This window comes from Phoxinus phoxinus, assembly GCF_949152265.1.
Source record: "Phoxinus phoxinus genome assembly, chromosome: 11".
Classification (NCBI taxonomy): domain Eukaryota; kingdom Metazoa; phylum Chordata; class Actinopteri; order Cypriniformes; family Leuciscidae; genus Phoxinus; species Phoxinus phoxinus.
This window is the reverse complement of record NC_136886.1, coordinates 24,573,865-24,587,951: the sequence shown is the minus strand read 5'-3', so window position 1 is coordinate 24,587,951 and position 14,087 is coordinate 24,573,865. Positions and strand designations below refer to the sequence as shown.

Sequence of the window (14,087 nt, the reverse complement as noted above, 5' to 3'; positions counted from 1 at the left end):
ATACAATTCAATAACAGCTTGATCACCATTTATTTTTGTGTTTCTGTGTATCTACACAGCTGTAAAAATACTGTAATATTGCACTACATATTCATTCTTAATTCTTAATATTCATTCCACAGTCTTAATTTGTAATTATTTTGTGCAATTGCTTGTAGTTCATTTAGTTAATAATAAATAATGAGGATGTGGGGGTGGTAGGGAAACCGTCAAGTGCGTTTGCACTAGGGCCCATATATAAATATACTACAACACTGTTGCTAATGTTGCTTTAATGCACCTCAATACACTAGTTTTCAAAGTCCCAGGTTGTTCCTAAAATATGGGTTCCTCTTCGATATATTGTCTTTTAACACGTCTGAGAGATTTACAATATCAATAATGTTGGCTACGCACTTAACTGGCCGAATGTCAATCTATTGTGAAGACTATAGTGTGCATTTCAAGTCCCTTTAGTTTTATTTATAAATAAACAAATATAACCTCCACCTTGCTGCTGCCTTAAATTTTAAATTGTTCACCTCAGCCTTCATAATCAATAGTTTCCGTTTCCAACTAATTTTTCAATAACGCCAGCATTCACATAATTTGCTAAAAGCATTGAAGTTCCATGACAAAGAACTCTTTATCTATTCCAATACAAACCTCAGTCAACTTCATTACTCTAATCACTATGAGTCTCTTTCTTTCACACTTTCTCCTATCCATTATCCCATCCCACTCATAAGACCTCCAGCACTGTGATAAAAATAAGTAGGCAGAAGAAAGACCAAAATCAGTAATCTTGTGTCTAATGTCTAATTGTAATATGGATAAATCTTTATAAATACTTATTTTCCTTGCCCACACAGACCTCATAAGCCTTTTAGATAACCTGGGCACATCTGCATTCAGGGTAGGGAGAGATCTACTGTGACTGTGATTCCAATTCCAGCCCCGTCAAATGTCCAACCCGCAGTGACAGCTCTGCTGACTCATTTAATGTCAGGCAGGAGTGGCAAACCCTTTAGTTTACTGCCTTGCTACTATGGGGGTTGCCACTTTACAGACACAACTAGCATGACAGTGCGAATCATCAACCAACTGACATGTCTTCTGCCCCAACTAATGAGTGACCTAGAGAGGAGAATAGTCCGGTCCCAGTCTGAGATTCTGATTGTAGTGTCTTTGGCCCAATGTTGTTCATCATATCCTCATGATTTTTTGGTGTTTCTGCACTAATGTCTTTAACCCGATGTGCACAATGATGTGTGAGAGTCAAAGGTTCGGTCAGAGGAATGTTAAGCTCCTATCCTGCATAAGTGAAAGTGAATACAGTAATGGAATCCACACACACATAGTAGTATGTTGAGTGATATGATAGTACAGATATGTCTGGGAGAAGTTGTGCACACTGTCCACTTTTGAGGGATTGGTTGTACCTCTTAACACCCCATTCGCCTGGAGGTGTTAGAATGCAGTGCTAATGTCAGAGCCAGTTTGCCAAATGTTGAATCGACGTCGGGAAGAGTGGGAACTCTGATTGGATGTTCAGTTTAGTGAATGAGTCAATGCACAAGAATTAAAGTGGAAGTGATGAAAGACAGCAAGTCAATACGACACAGATCTCTGCTGATCTAATGTTGTGTTATTCTACCCGAGCATTCCAAAACGCGAATATATTCATAACATGAGCCGCTTAAAATGAATAAAGTTATCAACATAACTGATATTCAAAATGGTAAGCAAGCGCTGCTTAGAATATAGACTATTGATACCTGCTGTAACAGACAGTTAATTCCTTGCACACAGACGCAGAACACACATGCTAGTTTGCTGTCGGCTGTAGTCTGTTTGGTGAGTTCAAGCGCAGCTTTTTGGTCCAGACTCCAGATGCAGCCCTCACGAGGCGACAACACCGTCAGATTTCGTTGCTGCTAGTTCTACCAGAAAGTCTCGGGAGAATAAATGCCATAACCAGTATACATTTATTAACAGCTCAGCAAGCACAATATGATATAAAGTTCTTTGGCGTAGGCCCCGTCCGTAGCTCGCATTCCGAGGGTACGGAATCTGCATATCCTGCCTGAAGACGAAGGCAGGGGCACAGCCAGTTCTTTGAAGTTGGCTTGGTGTGTCGCAGGCTTAAGGCCTGAGTAGGATTGGAGCATGACAACAGGTCCACAACTACTTTGTCCTTGATAGTTGCAAACTGCAACTGACATTATTGATGCAGTCTGTCAGCCTAGTCCTAGAGGCATAGAGATCAATGGTCAATGTCTGTGGTTCACACCAATGAGGTGCAGGCTAGGTGGTCCATCTTGTAGTGGAAGCAAGCCCATACAAGAAAATATGACAGCCCCTCTCTCTTTCTGCAAATGACTACATTTGCTCTGATGGATGAGTGTGTTGTGACGAGTGCTTGCTTCTCCATGCCATTATGCACTTGTGAGAAAATCAGCCACAGGTGTGGCAGAGGCATTACACATTCTTCAGTTCAATGGCATGTCTATTTGAACAACTTCAAAAGGAGGAACCAAATACAGAGACTATTTTATTAAAACAAAACAACAAAAGTAAATCCAGGCAACAAACAGGAAAAATTGACATGCACATAGGACAACACCAGACTGGGGTATTATGCTACTAAAAACACATCTCTTTCGCCAACATTTGACTCAATAATACTAACACTTACTATTCTATATCTATTATATAAAAAAATCTGCTAGCTGATCTAGTCTAGCTGAGATTGGTCACGACATTTGCATATTGTTTCTCTATTGTTGATTTGGCTGCTTCTATTGCTCTCTTCATTTGTAAGTCGCTTTGGATAAAAGCGTCTGCTAAATGATTAAATGTAAATGTAATGTAATGTATTTAAACATAAAGGGGTGATTAGCAAACAAGACACACCTGGGAACAATCAGGAACTGATCAACAAGAAAAACTACAAAAAGACTACAAAAATGGTGCAAAACAGGAAATAACATAAAAGTTCACACAAGAACCGGGGAACACAAGTTTGGAATCATGACAGTTGGACTGTTGAGGAGTACTTCCAAAGGTTGCCACCCTGAAACCTACAAACTCAATGGTAGTAACCACAAACATACAATGTCAGTGTTCAAACTAATATTGGTATGACCCTTTTAAATGTTTATTACATATTCAAAGGTTTAAAATTTGCAGAATGCCGACAGTATATACAAATATTAGTCTCACTCACATATATATATATATAAAACGGCATTGCATTTGCCCTTTCATTTTTAGTCAGAAACTGTTAAACAAAGACAGTAAACTAATGAAGATGGAAAGAAGAATGGTAAAGACCCTGACACACCAAGCCATAGGCACTGAGCATCTGTCAACCTAGTTTTTGTCACGTGTTGCAAAACATTGGTACTAGTCAGAGTCGGACTCCTGTTGGCGGCTTTGCAGGCTATTGAGCATGTTGCATGTTGTGAGAGAGATCACTCTGGCTTATAGCTTATACCAAAGCACAAGAAGAAAAACGGAAGTGATGAATGCAGGCAAATGAAGAATTCAAGAGCACACATGCACACACACATAAGGGTCTTCTTACTTATTTTTGTAAGTAATCACGACTTGTGGGAAGTAGACATTTTTTGATAGCATGTGATGGCATAATTAATTTAGTGGGCTTCTAGCCAGGGCTCTGAACTGGTTCAAGGAACAAAAACAAAACTCAGAAACAAACAAAATTTTATCAGGAACATAAACAAAATCAAGTTGAATAGTTTTGAACAGAAACTCTTATTTAAAATTACCATTATAATAACGTTAGTTTATCGTTCTGTTTAATAGGATTTTTTATTTGGCAGTCAACCAATCATAAATTCAAATAGTACGGCCTATGCAAATATGATGTTGATGCCTCCAACAACATGAGTGAAATGCCCGCGGTCATTTGTCAAGTCATCATAGGTAAGTTGCAATGGCAATACGTTGGTATTAGCTTTTGGATCTCAGGAGTTTTTCAGAGGAAATGTCACCAACTGTTAAAGGACATCATAAATACATCATATTGTTCAGAAACTCCATACGGCTTGATTATTGAGAGTGTTTAGGCTTTTTGAGGATAAAAAATAAAAGAGTGAATGGATTTTTTTAATTATATGGTGGTTGTGTCCACACACTGCAAAGACACATTTATATGCAAACACCATATACAAGTGAATTTTGCATCCGATGACTCCTTAAAAGCGTTACATTTAAGTGAAAATAAATGGCAGGTAATATTCATCGTGGTGTGTTTTGAAACCAGCGAAAAATTGCAGGTTAGTGTAGAACTGCTACTATTCAGGATATATAAAAAAACCTTGATTAAAATCTTATCAGATTTTGTCAGAGAGACCATAAACATGACGGGAAAAAAAATCATAGATTTAACAGTTTTGTTCCAATAGTGTGTGAAGTGCCGTGATGTGACCAAGACAGCACAGTACACACTAACAGTTTCCATTCACTAACAATGTCAACCAATCCTGACCGTGAACATGGGAAATCTTGCAAAATCTTTTTTTGTGGTCAAACATGACTTTTGAGTAAACAAACATGGCGGACGACATGCAAGAAGAAATGTGTTAATTGTGTTTGGATGGCTTTTTACAGAAAACTTGAGGGAAAAAAGAAAAAAGGTTTGGATGATCGTTATCATTCTTCCGTCTTCCATCAGCACGCTTTCTGATTGGGTATTGTGTCGTTCCACGAGACAATCTACAGAGTGCAAGCGCATTTGTCCTCGTGGTCCCCTCACACAACAGGATTTCTGATCATAAATATTCAACATGTATAAAGATTGTCGGTAGGGGAGAATTGGGCCCAAAATCGTCCCAATTATCTTGTAGAGTACTATCCATCCTAAACAGTATGCAAGATCAAAATAAGCGTGTCCCAAAGCATAGTATTTTGAAAAGACTATGCCAGAAGTCCCAGATGGTCTACTATTTCCGGTGGATGTGTTTCTGCGCTCACACTATAACAGCTAATATAGCCCACAACCCATTGCGCTTTGGAGGAGGATCCAGTTCAAGTAAAAAGTGTTCAGAAAACTACAAAACCGATGTGTGCAACCGATGGTTAAGTAGAGTGATTTAGATAAAGGGGTTTGAGTGACTAATAATCAACATTTAAGCTGATAAAAATATTTATGTAATGCAATCCGTGTTATATTTCATCTGCAACAACGTGAACTTTTAAAAAGATCTGTTTGGCCGTTAACTTTGAAATGTATCTGTCACCATTATGTTTAGTTATTCAGTTCATGGACTCGCCACTGTGTATTTAAGTTCCTGCCTGTTTGTGTCTAGTGTCCGGTATTGTTTGTTTGTGTCTTGCCTGCTGGCAATGTTTCTGAATTATTTATTAAACAAACTTGTTACCTTTCAATCATCTCGTGACAGAATACCGGACCAAAAATAATGGATTATAGAGTGCAATTCATCGTCCTGGCTCAGGAAAGACAGGATTTTTTGTCATTTGTCAAGAACTTTTGATGCCTTGCAGTCACCAGCCCCCTCGGCGACGAAACCCTGAAGACCTTGTTCTGGATCGGGGCAACCTTCCACCATCCTATCGACCTCCCAGACACCACAAATCTGAACTGGAAGGAGACCGTCATCAGGTGTCAGGAGATTGTTGCGCCCCGATCCCGAACACAGCCAGACCCAGAGCCCGGATTACCACCTTCGACTGTGGAGAACTCGTGTTTGCCCCCCGCAGATGGAGAGCTACCACCCGCCGCAACACGTCAGCCAGAGCCAGAGAAGAAGAGGACAGAGCTGACCATCGCCCCGGAGGAGCTTCAACATGAGTCTGACCAGGGGTGTGAGCCCACGACATCAACGGAAGACAGTGGTGGAAGACAGCAAGGCCTTCTCTGCTGGCCTAAACACTATCAGAATCCCTGACTTGCACTTTAATATATGTTTTTTTATGAATGAGTATTAAATTATTCCCAATAGTCCATTCTCTTAATTTCATAGCTTTTTTCTTGGTTGCGCTGCTTCCAGTAGTGTATATTTATTTTAGAGCTTTTATCCAATCATATTTCAGCCATCATGTGTTGCCAGGGTCAAATATATCTGCCTCGAGGCCTTCAGAATCGATAGTGCGGGTGCCTGTAGCTTAAAATGAATGGCAATGAAACTGTTACTTTAACCAATCAGATAATCAGTCAGATTTAATCAGCCAATCAGATTTCGAGTTGACTGCACCGGGGCCATCTAGCAGGCATACAATAACATAAGCATTTTCACGCCCTTTGATTGGATGGTCAGGGCGTTTACTACTATTATTACTGGTAGTCAGAGCTAGCTAACCGCATCTGCAGCGAATTGTGTAAACTAAAATATATTCCTGTAGATTTAATAGTTTTTCAACCCACAAATTAATGTTTTTTTTCCTTCCTCTACCACCAGCAGGTTCAAACCTACCGAACCTAACCTAAACCAAACCTAAAAATTCCTTATCCAGCTTACGCAGTCACAGAACTTTATCGATCTGTCCGGGTAAAAACAGAACTGACTAATGCCAGCACTGATTTTGAAGGCAAAAGTCCCACTGATCTCATTGATATCGTTAAAAAATCTGTGTGAGAGCTTGTGTCAGCTGTAACGTTACACATCGGCATCTTTTGCGGTGACTGTCCCTGTGTCCACTGCTTCTGTCAAGCAGACACTCTCAGCACTAAAGCGAATCAAACTTATGCCAGAAATACGATGGGACAGACTGGACTTTCAGCACATTAGCCTCGATGGCGATAGAAAAGGTTGTTGGGACTGAAACGCACAGACAACCTGTACAACCAAGTAATTTAAGTCTTTTTGAGAAAAAAAATTAGGATGGATTTTGTGTAAAAAATTATCCGTAGTTTAGGAGAGTATAACACATTTTTTTTGCCCCCGTTTTTGTCCGTGGTGAATAAGATTTTCTTCCTAATTTTTCTTGTAAATTTATGATCATAACAAACTTATTTTTTCAAACATTAATACTACTGTAACCATTGAAGGACAAGACAAGGGAGGATCCGTTTATGAACTTATAATAGGAACGCAAGAACCACTGCACACTAACACAAAAGCCGAACTCACTCGCTCGTTTCTCTCTACCCGGCCTTTACCGAACTCACTGCATTAACCCTATAACTGCCGGTGCGTGCAATGCTACACTATTAAAAGTTATTAATTCAGGTTGGTTGGACATCACTGAAGGCCTAGGTGTGAAATGCACTGCCCGCCACTGGCGGAAGAGGGAATCGTATCAACGGAACATGAGGACTGGCAATGAGGAAACATCAATTTCCACCCTATCCCACCCGGTACCTTCATCTTCACTGTTTTTGGACAGACCCGTGACTGGCAGATCAAAGTCCCCGAGGAGAAGTGGACAGAGCTGACCATCGCCCCGGAGGAGCTTCAACATGAGTCTGACCAGGGGTGTGAGCCCACGACATCAGCGGAAGAGGGAATCGTATCAACGGAACATGAGGACTTCAATGAGGAAACATCAATTGTCACCCTATCCCACCCGGTACCTTAATCTTCACTGTTTTTGGACAGATCCGTGACTGGCAGATCAAAGTCCTACTGCATTTCTCTCTGATACAGTAGGAAATTAATTTAAACGTGAAGGATTTTATCTTTGACAAGATAATTGATAGGTCAGTTTACGTGACAGAATGCGTGGGCGTGTAAATGAAAGCTTTAGCGTAAGTTCTGCCGGGAAGACTCAATCGTTACGTCACTGTATGCCAATGTATATATACTCTTACGTTTTTTTTTAATTCCGATATGTGCATGGAAAATTGTTTACGCACATTTCAATGCCTTTTTTGTGTGTACGCAACATTTAAACATCAGGCCCCAGAGGTGGATTTGGCATAGCTATGTAGAAAAGAACCTCATCCCCACTGTAAAGTATGGTGGTGGATATTTAATTTTGTGGGTCTAATTTTCTTGGACAACTGGACAACTTGTTAGGATACACTGCATCATAAACTCCATCAAGTACCAGCAGATAATATACCAGCACCTGACTGACCCTGTCAGGAAGCTTAAACTACGCATTGGTTGGATCTTTCAGCATGATCAATGGACAAAGATCCAAAACACATTTAAAAAGCAACAACAACAACAACAACAACAGAGAGGTTCACTGACAACAAATGTTTCCCCTGACCCGAACTCCATAAAAAAAACTGTGGGATGGGCTGAAGAAAAGAGTCCACAAACATGGACCTACGAACCCTTACAAAAACAAATATACTTTAAGTTCATTTTATTAAGTATACTTAAGTAAAGTTCTAAAGTAGGGGAGAGCGGGGCACAACCTGACACTTTTTGACTTTCTCAGTTTGTTTAAATCCACTTGGGGTTCAGAGTATTTATTTTTTCCAACAATAATTTCAAACGTGTAGTACAATTATGTGGTTTTGTTTCATTAATGCAGTGTATACTTTTTTCTTCATTTACCCCGAAAGAATGGAAGTAAAATGTGACAACATGCCCCACCTAAACATAGACTGTAGTTGTAATATGTGAAGGGGACATTGTAACATGACCATATGACATCTTAAAATGTTATCTGATCTAATAAAAACAAAAACAACAACAACAAAAAACAAGACAAACTCAAATATTTTGTCAATAAAATACAATTAGGCATTTTTTGCAAATTCACTTATTATTATATATTATTTTGATAATAATCACACTGCAAAACTATACAGCATAGTTCAAAATATAATTAAAGTAAATAATTTCTGAACATTGATTCTCATTCTTTATTCACCTCTTTCTCATGGTTTCTCAATAGATTTTTTTGTTTCTCAATAGAATTCATAAGCTGTTAATGTGAATTATATCGCTAACATAATAGAAGAGCATATATAGTTCTAATAGCGGGGCGCATTGTACAACGTGCCTCACCTGCACAACTGGGATTTAAACCCTGCTAGTGTCTTCTGCTGGTTAGATCAGCATTAAATAACTCAATCTCAATTGCTAAATAACAGATTGGAGACTAAAATATTTTTTCATCAATATAAACACTAAAAACTGAAATGAAAAAATTATTTCAGTAAGAAAGTTACTTCCGCAATGGTTAAATAAATGTTCAGTGATATTTTTTTACAGCAACTTTTTTCTCTTTATAATGTTGATATGGCAACTAGTATACACTAAGTTTTGTCATGAATGATGGCATGCGTGGAAACTTTTAAACCATGTGTGTTACAACTAGCTCAGCGTTTGGTTGTGTCCCACTCACCCCTATATTAAAATGATTATTAGTAAAGTATATTTCATTTATATTTCATTAAGTACTCACCCTCATGTCATTCCAAACCCGTAAGAACTTCGTTCATCTTCGGAACACAAATGAAGATATTTTTGATGAAATCCAAGAGCTTTCTGACCACCCAGACTGCAACATTATTACCACTTTCAAGGCCCAGAAAGGTAGTAAAGACATTGTTAAAATAGTCCATGTGACTACAGTGGTTCAACCTTAATGTTATGAAGTGATGGCATCAAGAATAATTTTTGTGCGCAAACCCCCCCCCCAAATATTTTTTTATAATGTAGTGCAGTAAAAAAATATTTGTGCAGTACAAATATTTGTGCTACAAACCAGTGTGTTTATGATTATTATGATAATACATTTAAAATATAGCTGCAAGCAGTACCGGGGGCCATGCGCAAAGAAGACGACAAGACATGCCAACATGGCTGGGAGTGTCAGACCAACTGCAGATTGGTATCTATGTTTTCAGCATAACCCAAGGAATCTATTAAGATTAGTGTAATTACAATAGGCAAATTTATTCAAAAGTTATTAGCATTTTTGGAAATTTAATTATAACTTTTGACCAAAAGGTGGCGCTGTCTGGAAATCTTTAGAGTACCTTCAGGGGATGGTGCTGATGGCACATGCTGAGTTTCGTAATGTTACACCAATGCTTTCGTTAACCATTGCATTTTATATCACAAAACTGTATTGAAATGGCAATTTCATGTTTTGTGTTGTTTGAGCGCCACCAAGAGGCTCAGTCCCACCATTTTTTTATGTGTCCTCAGAGTGAGCCCATGCATCTGAAAATATCTCAATTCGATTCGAAGTTATAGACATTTATGTGAAAAAAAAACTTTGATTCGTGACTTTGATTTAAATTTACTACCCCTTACTATCAATATTTTCGCATTTGGGCATTAGCATATAGCTATCGACCTACGTTTCCAAACTTCTGACGGTGGTTTCGTCTCGATCGGACAAGCGGTTTCGAAAATATCAGCAAATGTTTTTTAAGCGGTAAACTACAATGCTGCACAAACCATATGCCGAAACCTGGCAAGTCTGGTATCGTTGGACTCGGCAACGATTCAGGAGTCTAAGGAGATGACCTGCGAGAATAACTCGACCACACCCAAAGTTATAAGCATTTGAGAAAAAATAATTCACCACTAGGTGGCGCTGTTTCGAAACTTATTAGGCTCCTTCAGGGCATTGTACTGATGACCCATACCGAGTTTTGTAACAATTCGTTCATGAGTTCATAAAATACAACATTTTAGCACATAATTCAAAATGGCCGACAGCCAAAATGGCCGACAGCCAAAATGGCCGATCTGGGGAAATTGGATATCAGATACCATTTTTCATATCTCCGGACCAGTAGGTGGCGCTGCGCCGAAACGCAGCATGTAGCCTCAGGTCATGCTTGTGATGACATGTACCAAGTTTGGTCTGAATACAATAAAGCGTTGCGGAGATACAGCCTTATGTCTGTTTTTGCAAGCGCTACGTAAAATTAGTTTGCACGGTATTTGAGAACGGTTTGACGAATCAACTTGAATTCCATAACTTTTTGTCTGCATGGTCTGGAGATGGTCTGGTTCAATTTTGGTGAAAATCGGAGCATCAGCCTAGGAGAAAAAGTAGTTTTTTATGACAATTCAAAATGGCTGAAGAATTATTATGACGGAAAATGACGTCATATGGTGCAATCGAACCGTATTGAGCTAAGGAATCAGAGGGAAAACATTTTTTTGTTTCTAGCCCTTATGGTTCAAAAGTTATTAGCATAAACATGAGTGAAAATTAGACTGTTGGTGGCACTAGAGGGACTGAGTTGGAGACTCCAAATTTGCTATGGTGACAGTTCAGACTGTCCTCTATTCGTGTGCCAAATTTCACAACTTTCCCGCAAGCGGTTCTATGGGCTGCCATAGACTTCCATGGCGGAAGAAGAAGAAGAGGAATAATAATAATAGGAACGCTAACAGATACAATAGGTGCCTCCGCACCTTCGGTGCTTGGTCCCTAATAATATGATAACTAATACCTGTTTGTCATGTGATGATAGCAGTTCAATAAACTGTGTAAAAAAAAAACAGTCAGCCTAAAGGTGCAGTAAGTGATTTCTGAGAAACACTGTAGATCTTAGAAATCATCCCAAACAAACACACCCCTCCCTTCATTTCTCGCCCCCCAAAATTCACAAACATGCAATGCAAGAGTAGATGTCTCTTTGTCTTAGCTGAAGCGAAGCAAAATAATGCTTACAAATAAAATAAAGCAATGATTGAATGAATGACAAGGAAGAACAAAAATGAACATACAGTACACAAGAGTACCGTATATACAAGCAAGAGTTTGTTGTTAGTCACCAGCAGCACAAAATTATGCCAATATGCCTTGCAGATAAGATAACGTGTTGATTATGTGCCTGCGGTAACTTACATGTGCAAGGAGTGCTAGCAATAAGATCACATCAGCAGTGTGCTCACTCTTAAATTGAACTTTTTCCTCTATGATTTATATTCAGTTTTGAACTTGAGCACGCGAGTACAGAACATCCGTTGTGTGATCAACAGTCAACAGTAACCAGCGCGTACAGTTCCTCTGCAGCAGCCTCCCCCATGTGCACAGATAAATAAAAAAATTAGCTACATAAAAACATTAGCTAAGCATGTTAATAATAGCACCTCTATCTCAAGACAGAAAGCAAAAAAGGGTTTCAAGTTCACCAGCAGAAGACAGGGGGACAAGGACCAGCTGCTCAGTATGGCTGTGTGAGATGGCAGCCTGAGAGTCCACCGGGAGAAACTGAAGAAATCTTAAAACAGAAAGAAATAAAGAAAATCTTAAACAAAAATAGAAAGAAATAAAGAAACTCAACAGCAACAGCGCTGTAACTTGTTTCCTATGTAAAGATGATAGACAGTCATGACAGTAGGCATCACACTGAAGTCTTAAATTTAAAGATCTAACATTTCAAACAAAGGACCAGAAACCAAGTGGAAATAACAAACAGCAACAACAAAACACAAGAACAAAATAATACATATTTATTATTGTTGGGGTTTTTCTAGAAAGTTAAACATTTAAATGTTTTACTATGCTATCGCCCAGTTTTAAACTGCTAGGCCTAATTGTGGACAATTAGGCATGTCCACACAATTAGGGTATTGCCCAATACTGTCACAAAATGGCTGTAATGTATGGAAGCATTTGGGTAGCAATATTCAATTTGAAATGTAATATGCAAAATGGCAATGTATTTCTGTATTTAAATTTAAATTTTCCATTACATTTGTGCAACATTGGTGCAAAAAGAAAATGAAAAATCTATTATATAATGGACTAGTTGCACGTGGCCGCCATTTTGGATTTCTGAACAGCGAGTGTGCGGTTAGACACTTCCGGTTTCGCATTATGCCCGGTGCAGGGAGCCGGAGAAAGCCGAAAATTACCTTTTATAGTTGTTTATAGAATCAATTATATAACTTAAAATACTACCAAGATCCATATTACGATCACACAAGCCAATGGCAATTAAATGCACGGATACATAGTCGGATTAATGAATGAAATACAACTGTTCACGAACAGAAGATTGTATTGGACTCATGCTGCATACGCAATGACAATTATGCCAACTGTAAATATAGTTACAACTACGATAGAGTTGTTAAATAAAATACCCCGTGAACATTCACACATTTGGCCTGTGATAGGCTACAATTTATTTCCATAAATACTATTTTCTAAATTCTGCGTAAATATTTTCACTTACTCGATCAATATTATCATCACATATTTTACATTTACATTTTTAACTGTAGGTAACGTTACCACAAAAATGTACTATAAGTTTGTGTATATTTTACACGTAGTAAAATACTGTATGCGCTGCTTATAAACACCAGACAGATAATTATTTATGAAACAGATGCTCTTTACTCATCTCACTTGCACAAAATAAATGCAGTAATAGAAAGAATAGAAACTCACAGGTGAAATACACAGAAAATTATAGGCATTTAAAAATTTGGTCGGGTTGAAGTCATCCCCCTGGATCTTCTGCATCCACTCAGCCCGGTACGGCGTCAACGGGGAATGCATGAAAGCCGACTTTATTGTAACGTGTCGAAACGATACATAACGGCACACAACAATGAAGTGCTGAGGCTGTCACCCTCCGAAAGGCAAGTAGCCTCTCTTGAATCCTAAAAACACTCATTGTGAAAAATTATCTCTCTAGTAATGGAACTCGGTCGCTGTTGTCTCTTGCTCTCGCTATCTCCCGCTCTCGCAGTCAGATCACCGGAAGTTTTCACCGGAAGTACTGGCCCGCACACTCAGGGTTCGAACGTCAACGGTCGCCATTTTGTGCATGGAGCGAATTTACATTTGCCATCTCATACACTAGTTTTAATATGTAAATTGAATACTAATTTTAACGCTTTATAAGTTGCAAAAATAAAATGAAAATGTATTACAGAAATGATAAAATATGTGCCCTCAAAGAACTCAGATTGGTCTCTGCCCACAAGAAGAGGTCTCTCGCTATGGCGTACAGGTTGCCCGATCTGATGCCGCCCTGGCGATTTATGTAGGCCACCACTGCCGTGTTGTCCGTGCGGACTAAGACATGGTGACCTCCTGAGGTTTGACAGAAATGCTTTGAGGGCCAAACAAACTGCTTTCATTTCCAGACAGTTGATATGTAAGCTCTGCTCCGCACTCTTCCAGAGGGCGGAGGCAGGCTTGCCCTCGTGCAGCGCTCCCCAACCTTGGTT

At 39.0% G+C, this 14,087-nt stretch overlaps 1 protein-coding gene across 4 annotated transcripts in view; it reads right to left on the bottom strand.

Annotated features, from left to right (window-relative positions):
* lhfpl4a (LHFPL tetraspan subfamily member 4a) overlaps window positions 1–14,087 on the bottom strand; it is a 64,005-nt gene that overhangs the window by 26,528 nt on the left and 23,390 nt on the right. The window lies entirely within an intron of this gene.